This window comes from Brassica napus, unplaced genomic scaffold, assembly GCF_020379485.1.
Source record: "Brassica napus cultivar Da-Ae unplaced genomic scaffold, Da-Ae ScsIHWf_1372;HRSCAF=1949, whole genome shotgun sequence".
NCBI classification, from domain to species: domain Eukaryota; kingdom Viridiplantae; phylum Streptophyta; class Magnoliopsida; order Brassicales; family Brassicaceae; genus Brassica; species Brassica napus.
Window position 1 is genome coordinate 45,483 of NW_026014790.1, and position 11,119 is coordinate 56,601.

The following is an 11,119-nucleotide window of genomic DNA, read 5'->3' on the forward strand; positions in this document are numbered from 1 at the left end:
ATTGATCTTGGGAAGAGAAGGAGCTGATCCCCTTAGCTGTGAGGTCTTTACTCTTTTTCCCTTATCAAGGTTTTATCCCAATGGGTTTTCCTTGGTAAGGTTTTTAATGACAGAAGACAATGGAGTCCATTCACATACGGTTGGGCCTCATCGACAGCTACTATGGGTTGTCAAAAACCAATGGTGTGTCCGAAGATGCCTTAAAGCTCAAGCTATTCCCTTTCTCTTTAGGGGATAAGGCACGTCAGTGGGAGAAGTCCCTACCCAGCGACTCCATCACCACTTGGGATGACTGCAAGAAAGCATTCTTGGAGAAGTTCTTCTCTACTTCAAGAACTGCTAAGCTGAGAAACGAGATTTCCAGCTTTCAACAGAAGAACTTGGAAGGCTTCAGTGAAGCCTGTGAGAGATTTAAGGGCTACCAAGCTCAATGCCCACACCATGGTTTCTCTAAGGAGAGTTTGCTGAGCACATTCTACCGTGGTGCTCTTCCTAAGTACAGGGCCAGACTGGATACAGCTAGCAATGGGTTCTTCTTGGGTAGAACTGAGGAGGATGCAGAAGAGCTGGTTGACAACATGGTTAAGAGTGATGCAGTCTACAGTGGAGACCACGACAAAGGCAGTAGAACTGATGATAAGCAGACGAGGAAGGAGTTGAAGGCTCTACAGGATAAGATAGACATCCTCATTACTGATAAAGCTACCCAAGAGCAGCTGCACTTTGTTGGCAACCCAAGCCAAGAGACACCAGTTGTTGTCCATGAAGTTGAGGGTTTGGAAGGTCAGAAAGAGCTGTGTTTCATCAACAACAATGGTAGCTGGTACAAGAAAGAGCCCAACTTTCAGTACAACAACTACCAACAGAAATCCTATTCCAACAACCAACAGAGTGGTTATCAGCCTCGGAACAATCAGCAAGGCAGCTATCAACCTCAGCAAAACCCTCCTCCTGGTTTCAACAACAAGGGCAACCATTCTTCCCAACAGCAATCTAATCCCTCTACCTCTACTCCTCAAGTCAGCAGCACTGATGCTCTTCTGAAACAAATCCTGGAGTCTCAAACAAGAAGTGAGAAGCATGTTGGCTATGAGTTGAAGAACCTTCACTCAAAGATTGATGGGAGCTACAATGAGCTCAACAACAAGTTCAGAGCTTTGGAGAACCAGTTTGCTGCCATGAACACTCAACAAAATCGCCAACAAGGTTCTCTACCTGGAAAATCTGAGCAAAACCCCAAGGAAACCATGAAAGCTATCACTCTCAGGAGTGGTAAGGAGTTACCTCAGAGAGCTCTCACCAAGGATGCTGAGAAACAAAGTGAGGGGGTTGCCATCAACATAGATGATGAAGTGGTGATTGTTGATGAGAAGATCAATGACGAGATCTTGGAGAAGATTGTGGAAGCAAAAGGAAAAGGAAAGGTTGGAGAAGAGAAGAAAACAGTTAAAGATGGTGAAGTCGTCACTCCAGCAAGTGAAAATTCTTTTGTTCCTCCTGCCTATGAACCCAAGCTTCCATTCCCAGGTCGATTCAAGAGGCAGCTGCTAGAGAAGTACAAGGCTTTGTTTGACAAGCAAATGAGTGAAGTCCAAGTCACAATGCCCATTATAGATGCTTTCATGCTGATCCCTCAATACAGCAAGTTCCTAAAAGATGCTGTAGCTGCAAAGAAGAAAGAGATGGAGGGCATGGTGATTCTCACTCATGAGTGCAGTGCTATCATTCAGAGACTGGTCATTCCAAAGAAGCTAGAAGATCCTGGATGCTTCACATTACCTTGCGCTCTTGGGCCTATGGTATTTGATAGATGTCTATGCGATTTGGGAGCTAGTGTCAGCTTGATGCCCCTATCTGTTGCTAAGAAGCTGGGTTTCACTCAGTACAAGAAGTGTAGACTTTCTCTGGTATTGGCTGATCGTTCAGTGAAGTACCCTGTGGGTATCTTAGAGGACCTCCCAGTGATGGTTGGAAATTATGAGATCCCTACAGACTTTGTGGTGCTTGAAATGGGTGAAGAAGCTCAAGATCCTTTAATCCTTGGAAGACCTTTCTTAGCCACAGCAGGAGCTATTGTTAATGTGAAAGAAGGCAAGATTGATCTCCATCTGGGTAAAGGGCACGTTCTGCATTTCGACATCAAGGAAGTAATGAGGAGGCCAACAGTTCAGGGCCAAGTGTTCTACATCGAAGAGATGGATGCCCTTGCTGATGAACTCCTAGAAGAGTTGTCACTAGAGGACCCTCTACAGCATGCTTTAACTGTAGAGAAGGAGGCTGAGGTGATCGAGAACCTGGAGAGTACTGCCTATGGGATGATGCTGGATTCACACCAGGCGTTTGTCAGTAAGGACCAGTATGAGGAGCTTCCACAGATGGTTCACCAACAAGTCTCAGTCACTCAACGAGAGGACAACCAGCAGGATGACTGGAGTGAACTAAAGGCACCTAAAGTGGAGCTTAAACCTCTTCCCCATGGTGTAAGGTATGCATTCCTTGGTCCTAATGAAACTTACCCTGTCATTGTGAGTAGTGAACTTACTGAGAATGAGCTATCTGAACTTTTGAAAACACTTAAAAGATTTAGAAAGGCAATAGGTTACTCACTAGATGACATCAAGGGGATATCACCCTCTTTGTGCATGCATAGGATACATCTTGAGGATGAATCAATGACTTCTATCGAGCATCAAAGAAGGTTAAATCCTAACCTGAAGGATGTTGTAAAGAAAGAGATTCTTAAACTCCTAGATGCTGGTGTTATTTACCCTATCTCAGATTCTAAATGGGTATAACCTGTGCATGTTGTACCAAAGAAAGGTGGTATCACTGTGATCAAGAATGACAAGGATGAATTGATACCAACAAGAACCATCACAGGTCATAGAATGTGCATTGATTACCGAAAACTAAACTCTGCATCTAGAAAGGATCATTTCCACTACCATTTATTGATCAGATGCTTGAGAGACTTGCGAATCACCCATTCTATTGTTTCCTTGATGGGTACTCAGGATTTTTCCAAATCCCCATACATCCCAATGATCAAGAGAAAACGACATTCACATGTCCCTATGGCACCTTTGCATATCGAAGGATGCCATTTGGTCTATGTAATGCTCCAGCTACCTTTCAAAGGTGCATGATGTCAATTTTCTCTGATCTGATTGAGGATGTTGTGGAGGTATTCATGGATGATTTCTCTGTCTACGGATCTTCGTTTTCTGCTTGTTTGTCAAATTTGTGCAGGGTCCTACAGAGATGTGAGGACACCAACCTTGTGCTGAATTGGGAGAAGTGTCACTTCATGGTCAAAGAAGGGATTGTGCTAGGACACAAGATTTCAGAGAAGGGGATTGAGGTGGATAAAGCCAAGATCGATGTTATGGTTGGTCTGCCTCAACCAAAGACAGTGAAAGACATCCGGAGTTTTCTTGGTCATGCTGGATTCTACAGGAGGTTCATCAAGGACTTCTCCATGATCACTAGACCTTTGACCAGGCTGCTGTGCAAGGAAGCTACTTTCAGTTTTGATGTGGAATGTCTACAAGCTTTCAAGAAGCTGAAAGGTGAACTCGTTAGTGCCCCAATTGTCCAGCCACCTGATTGGGATCTCCCTTTTGAGATCATGTGTGACGCCAGTGACTATGCTGTGGGAGCTGTTCTGGGGCAGAAGAAAAATGGCAAAACCCATGTGATCTACTACGCCAGCCAAACCCTCAATGATGCTCAAATGAGGTATGCCACAACAGAGAAGGAGATGCTGGCAATTGTTTTTGCCTTCGAGAAGTTCAGAAGCTACTTGGTTGGGTCTAAAGTCATTGTCTACACAGATCATGCTGCCTTGAGACACCTTCTGGCTAAGAAAGATGCAAAACCCAGGCTTTTGAGGTGGATCCTTTTGCTCCAAGAGTTTGATATGGAGATCAAGGACAAACCTGGAGTTGAGAATGGAGTAGCTGATCATTTGTCCAGGTTGAGGATAGAGTCTGGTGTCCCTATTGACGAAGGACTTCCTGAAGAGCAGATCATGGCTATCAAAGGAGTGATAGCAGTTTGTGAGACTGGTAGGAAGCTGGAAGAGGTCAAAGCAACAGAGGAGAAAGAACCTTGGTATGCTGATCTAGTTAACTACCTAGCCACAGGGAGGGAACCTTTGAATCTTGTAGGCTATGCCAAGAAGAAGTTCTACAAGGATGTGAAAAGATATTACTGGGACGAGCCCTACCTCTACATTCTCTGCAAAGATCAGCTTTATAGGAGAGTGGTTGCAAATGAGGAGATTGATGGGATCCTTGCACAGTGTCATGGATCATCCTATGGAGGACACTTTGCCACCTTCAAGACAGTTGCAAAAGTATTACAAGCTGGATTCTGGTGGCCACACATGTTCAAGGATACACAAGCCTTTGTTTCGAAGTGTGATTCTTGCCAAAGAAGAGGAAACATCACCAAGAGGAATGAGATGCCTCAAAATCCAATCCTTGAAGTTGAAGTGTTTGATGTCTGGGGTATTGACTTCATGGGACCATTTCCATCATCCTTTGGCAACAAATATATCCTTGTGGCTGTTGATTATGTCTCCAAATGGGTGGAAGCCATTGCAAGCCCCACCAATGATGCTAGAGTTGTAATCAAGATGTTCAAGAGCATCATCTTCCCAAGGTTTGGAGTTCCAAGAGTTGTAATCAGTGATGGAGGTTCCCACTTCATTAACAAACTGCTTGAGGGACTTCTCAAAAAGAACGGTGTGAAGCACAAGGTGGCAACTCCTTATCATCCCCAAACAAGTGGACAAGTTGAGATTTCTAACAGGGAGATCAAATCTATTCTGGAGAAGATTGTGGGGATTACAAGGAAGGATTGGTCCAATAAGCTTGACGATGCACTTTGGGCTTATAGGACAGCATACAAGACACCACTGGGCACCACACCTTTCAACCTAGTGTATGGGAAGGCTTGCCATCTGCCAGTGGAACTTGAGTACAAGGCACTATGGGCAATAAAGTTGCTGAACTTTGACATCAAGAGTGCTAAGGAGAAAAGGCTCTTCCAGCTACACGAGCTTGATGAGATAAGAATGGATGCTTTTGAGAACTCAAGAATCTACAAGGAGAAGACTAAGGCTTTCCATGACAAGAACATCCTGAAGAGAGAGTTTAAAGAAGGAGACCAAGTTCTTCTCTACAACTCTAGGCTGAAGTTGTTTCCAGGAAAGCTTAAGTCAAGGTGGTCCGGTCCTTTCAAGGTCAAGGAGGTTAGACCATATGGAGCAATAGTTTTGTGGAGCACTGATGGAAGAGACTTCACAGTCAATGGACAAAGGGTTAAGCTCTACATGGCTACTGCACCAGAGGAAGATGGGGTTTCAACTCCACTGTCTGATCCTACCCCGGCCTAATCTAAAAGGAGGCAAAGTCAAGCTCGGGACTTTAAACAAGCTCACTTGGGAGGAAGTCCCATGCGTATCCTTGTATATATTGCATTTTATTTTCATTTTTTTCTTTTGCATAAAAAAAAAAAAAAAGAGAGAGAAGTTGTATGCAGGTACTTGATCGATTCATTTTTGAGCAGGAGTCGTGTGTGGGAGCGAGGTCTCACAGCGACACCTCAAAGTCGCTCCAGCTGGGAGCGACGTTATGGGAGCGACACCTCGGAGTCGCTCGTGTTTTCGTCGTCGGATCGAGATAAATTCGCCTCAGAGCGAGGCCAAAGGGTCGCTCCAGCTGGGAGCGACGTTATGGGAGCGACACCTCGGAGTCGCTCGTGTTTTCGTCGAAACGGACGCTCAAAAACTGACGCGGAGCGACGTCCGAGAGCGACACCTTCAAGTCGCTCCAGCTCAGAGCGAGCCTTCCGGAGCGACACTCCAAGGTCGCTCGCGATTTCGTCGACCCGGGGCGCGAGGAAACGACTCGGGAGCGACCTCTCCCAGCGACACCCTCACGTCGCTCCCGACCCGGTCCAGGTAAGTTTCCTAACTCTAAACCCCGGTTTGATTCAAGTAAACCGACCCTAACCACCCTAAACCGAACCGGACGACCCTAAACCTACCCCAACCCCGCGACTCCAACTCTATCCCCTCCCTTCCTCTCACAAACTCACAAACTCTCTCAAACTCATCCACACCAAAATCCCCAAAACTTTCTCAATTCTCACCCAAATCAACTAGTTTTGTTTCTAAATCCAAGCTTTCGCCCCTGTAGTCTGTTCCTCACCACCCATTCACCATTTCCTTTCATCCAGAGCAAGGTATTAAGTTTTAAAATTCAAATTCGTAGGTCCATGAACCCTAGAATTTGAAAGTCGAAATTTGGTCCTCTTCTTGCTAGATTGTGGTGAAATAGACTAGGGAAAGTTTATCTATCATGTTGGGTTGTTGAATTAACTGTGGAATTGAGTTTAATTTGCACTTTGGCAAAATTAGGGTTCATGGATTTGGGGATTTTTTTCGAATTTGACCTCAATTGGGTGTGTTTGCGGGTGTACTAGATGCGTTAAGATGTTACATTGTTGCATTGTGCTGAACTTAAGTTTAAACTGAAAAATTCATTTGTTAAGTTCATTCTTGCAAAATGTTCGCTTGCAAAGTCTTCTTTTTCTTCACTTCCATCTACTTATCCCTTTCCAAGTTTGTAACTTTTCAGGTGAAAATGGTTAAGAAGACAAAGGGCAGGTTGGAAGCTGAGAGGCAAGAAGCCGAAAGTCAAGAGTTTGCACAAAGAGGAAAAGCTTTAACCAGCGAGCCAACTGGCTCAGGGACGCAGCGGACTGTGCGACAGCAGACGTTGGCTGCAAGGAAATCGAAAGAACACGAGAAGAGGGCAGGGAAAAGTGTAGCAGTTCCCACCCATGAGGAAGGTGAAACTGAGAGTGATGATGAGCCAGCACCTACGAAGAAAGCCAAGATGTCAAAGGGCAAAGGGGTTGCTGTTGATCGAGACAGGGCGAAAACTCCATCTGTAGAGGAGCTGTATGATCATTTGAAGGATGGAGTCACCTGGGCTCCAACAAGGTTCGCCGACCTCAACCTACTGAAGGAGTTGGGTCTAGACTCTGATATTGAGGCAATGCTGGGACATTTGAAGATGCCGAAACTCCTCACCATGGCTTATCCTTTCTACAAGGATGTCACTTGTCAGTTCCTCTCCTCTCTTGTGGTCACTTACCACGACACGGCGCATGTGAGGCAAGGATGGGGAAAAATCAGCTTCAAGGTCAATGGAAGAGAGTACAACATGAACTTCAAAGACATTGGGAGGGTGATGGGGTTCCAAGACCTAGAAGACCACTCCCTTCCCAAGTGTGAAAACCTTCCCACAGAGCTTTGGAAGTTGATTACTGGAAACAGACACTCCACCGGGGCTGACAAGAACTCACACATTCGACACCCGTCTGTACGCTACCTCCACACATTGCTAGTCCATGCTTTCTACCCACGGAAGCAAGCTGGTAATGTTACTGAGGAAGACATGCGACTGCTCTGCCCGGCTATCCGTCCCTACACTCAACCCGGAGTGTTACCCCTTCCCAGCACTGATATCTATGCTACATTTGGGATGGTCAGTTTCTTCGTGGGCCGTCTCGAACACTACAGAGACTGGGCGTGGTACACCACTGATTCGCGCCCAAAGATAGGGATAGGCGGAATGATCACACCACTGCTCCAATTTCTGAATGTTCCCTTGGGAAAGGACGCATCGGGGCCTAGGTTCATTGATGGCACCTACTTGAGGATTGCCACCTATTTCAGTGGGATGTACGGGAAAGACTACGTCTACCACTACTACTTGTACGGCAAGCCAGTCGAGGTGGTTCTTCCAAACCGGAACCTGACGAGTTTAGAGATACCTGGAGCTATCAGCTTCAACATTTCCCAGGAGTACTTTCTTGGAGAACACGGGCCTCTCGATCCAATTCAAGCAGCTCCATCAAGGAGAAGGAGTGTCCCTGTGCAACCTGAACCACCTGTTGCAGACACCTCTGAGCATATCTATGGACCTCCGCGCTACTACTTCAAGCCCCATGACGGAGTCCTTCCTCCTGGAGCTCTCCGTGATGCTCATGACCACATTGGTCGCCTCCAGCGATGGAACAAAGCTCAGGACAGAACGATAGAAAAGCTCAAGGATAAGTGCAAGGCACTCAGCAAGACTGTGAAGAAGCAGGCAAAGACTTCAGCAAAGTTCATGAAGAAAGTAGCTGATGTTTTAACTAGGGGAGGAATAGCTGGATGTAGCTCAGCTGATTTCGCTTTCGCGAACACCTCAAACCCCCAGCCTCCACCCCCGCCTGATGCTCTTGGTTTCCCCCTCACTGCTGCGCAGCTTCAGCGTAAGTGGAGGAACCCACCCACTCAACCTTCCACTTCCGGCAACAAATCCCCATCCCTTGCTTCTTCAGATAGTGAGGACGAGATTGACGAGGTTGAGAGCCAGCCATGGTATGGAGGCTCCGGTACAGCATCCGGTGGGTACTACACCACCTTCCCTCCTGACGACGACGATGCTGGGGCATCTGCCCCTACCTACTATCCATAGGAGGTACGTCTCTCACTCCCTTGTATATACCATTTCATTCCTGCATATTAGTTTTCTTCTCGGTATCTCCTTCTTTCTTTGACAACACAGAGACTGTGTAACTCAAGTTTGGGGGAGGTACCAAGCATTTGATCATGTTTGCTTTGATTGTGTTTCATTTGAGTCATGCATTGCACGCCTATTTGCATAAAAAAAAAAAAAAAGATTTTTCATTTAGTTTGCATCATTTGCACCATTAGGAGAGTCTAGAGCATATAGGTTGCATTCACTTGCATAGGGAGCAATGATTTTAAATGCCTTGTAAAGAACACTACGTTGCACCATTGAGTAGCCATGCACCTCTCGAAAAGACTTGTATGTTTCGAGCCTTGAAAACTCTTCTTGAAACTTGTTGATTGCTGAAACTCAGTCTTTGAAGCCAACTACAACCTTATTTGAACTGAATGAACTTAATACTTCTTGCTTAGGGTCCTTTGTGTACTGAGTCATGGCTATACACACTTGAGTTGTCACATCTTTTATGCCAATCTTTTTGACAAACTCTAGTGGTAGACCACTCCCAAAACCTTTCCTTCCTTTTAAGCTTTCATTGTTTGATGAGTGAGGCCTTCTTCGGAAAGTCTTACATGCGCATAATGTTGAGAGTATCGGGAACGACAATGCTTGATCTTCATTTTTGCTAGATTGGACACTCTATTGTCTAGCTATAGGTGGGAGGGTGAGTGTTGTGATCATGATTTGGGAGAAATGAAAATAAAAAGGATAGACTCTTTGTGCTTAAGTGAATTGATTTTCTGGGATAAGTAGAGAACCTCTAGCTCTAGTTTTGAAAAGTCTTGGCCCCCAATCTAAAAAAAAAAAAAAAAAAAAAAAGAAAAGAAATCGAAAAAAAAAAAAAAAAGAAAAGAAAGAAAGAAAAGGGGGCTAGCAAAGTTGTTAGGAGCTAAGAAATGTTTTGAGGTTGTAGAAAAATCCCTTGTAGATTTCAAAAAGAAAGAGTTAAAGTTCTTAAGATCTTTTGGGTGAGAGATGTGAGTTGGGTTTGACATTTGGGAAAGATTGTGTAATTGTATGTTTGGGAAAAGGGTAGAACAATGGAGATTGAGCATTGTATGCATGAGTTGGTCCCTTTCTTAGATATATTATGTGCAATGTCAAGGCTACTTGTTTTGAGAGTAAACCACCTTAAAGATCATATGTTTTGAACCTCTTGAATCACTTTAATAGAAGCCTTCCCTTACCCAAACCAAATGACTTGGACCAATCGACCATTTGCAAGAATTCACCTGATGTTTTGTGCTTAATGAATGTGAGAGTTGGTTGATTTGAATGTGTGGATGCTTGATGATGAGTGTAGAGACAAAAGGATTTGAGATAGGCCTAGATAGGTACCAAGCATTTGATCATGTTTGCTTTGATTGTGTTTCATTTGAGTCATGCATTGCACGCCTATTTGCATAAAAAAAAAAAAGAAAGATTTTTCATTTAGTTTGCATCATTTGCACCATTAGGAGAGTCTAGAGCATATAGGTTGCATTCACTTGCATAGGGAGCAATGATTTTAAATGCCTTGTAAAGAACACTACGTTGCACCATTGAGTAGCCATGCACCTCTCGAAAAGACTTGTATGTTTCGAGCCTTGAAAACTCTTCTTGAAACTTGTCGATTGCTGAAACTCAGTCTTTGAAGCCAACTACAACCTTATTTGAACTGAATGAACTTAATACTTCTTGCTTAGGGTCCTTTGTGTACTGAGTCATGGCTATACACACTTGAGTTGTCACATCTTTTATGCCAATCTTTTTGACAAACTCTAGTGGTAGACCACTCCCAAAACCCTTCCTTCCTTTTAAGCTTTCATTGTTTGATGAGTGAGGCCTTCTTCGGAAAGTCTTACATGCGCATAATGTTGAGAGTATCGGGAACGACAATGCTTGATCTTCATTTTTGCTAGATTGGACACTCTATCGTCTAGCTATAGGTGGGAGGGTGAGTGTTGTGATCATGAGTTGGGAGAAATGAAAAATAAAAAGGGATAGACTCTTTGTGCTTAAGTGAATTGATTTTCTGGGATAAGTAGAGAACCTCTAGCTCTAGTTTTGAAAAGTCTTGGCCCCCAATCTAAAAAAAATAATATAAAAAAAAAAAAAGAAAAGAAATCGAAAAAAAAAACCAAAAAGGAAAAGAAAGAAAAGGGGGCTAGCAAAGTTGTTAGGAGCTAAGAAATGTTTTGAGGTTGTAGAAAAATCCCTTGTAGATTTCAAAAAGAAAGAGTTAAAGTTCTTAAGATCTTTTGGGTGAGAGATGTGAGTTGGGTTTGACATTTGGGAAAGATTGTGTAATTGTATGTTTGGGAAAAGGGTAGAACAATGGAGATTGAGCATTGTATGCATGAGTTGGTCCCTTTCTTAGATATATTATGTGCAATGTCAAGGCTACTTGTTTTGAGAGTAAACCACCTTAAAGATCATATGTTTTGAACCTCTTGAATCACTTTAATAGAAGCCTTCCCTTACCCAAACCAAATGACTTGGACCAATCGACCATTTGCAAGAATTCACCTGATGTTTTGTGCTTA

The 11,119-nt window shown here is 44.1% G+C and overlaps 1 non-coding gene across 1 annotated transcript; it reads right to left on the reverse strand.

Moving 5' to 3' along the window:
• Window positions 1-341: 341 nt before the first annotated feature.
• LOC125597083 lies at window positions 342-448 on the reverse strand. The gene has a single exon (XR_007331454.1). It is a non-coding gene; the product is annotated as a small nucleolar RNA R71 (small nucleolar RNA).
• Window positions 449-11,119: the final 10,671 nt, after the last annotated feature.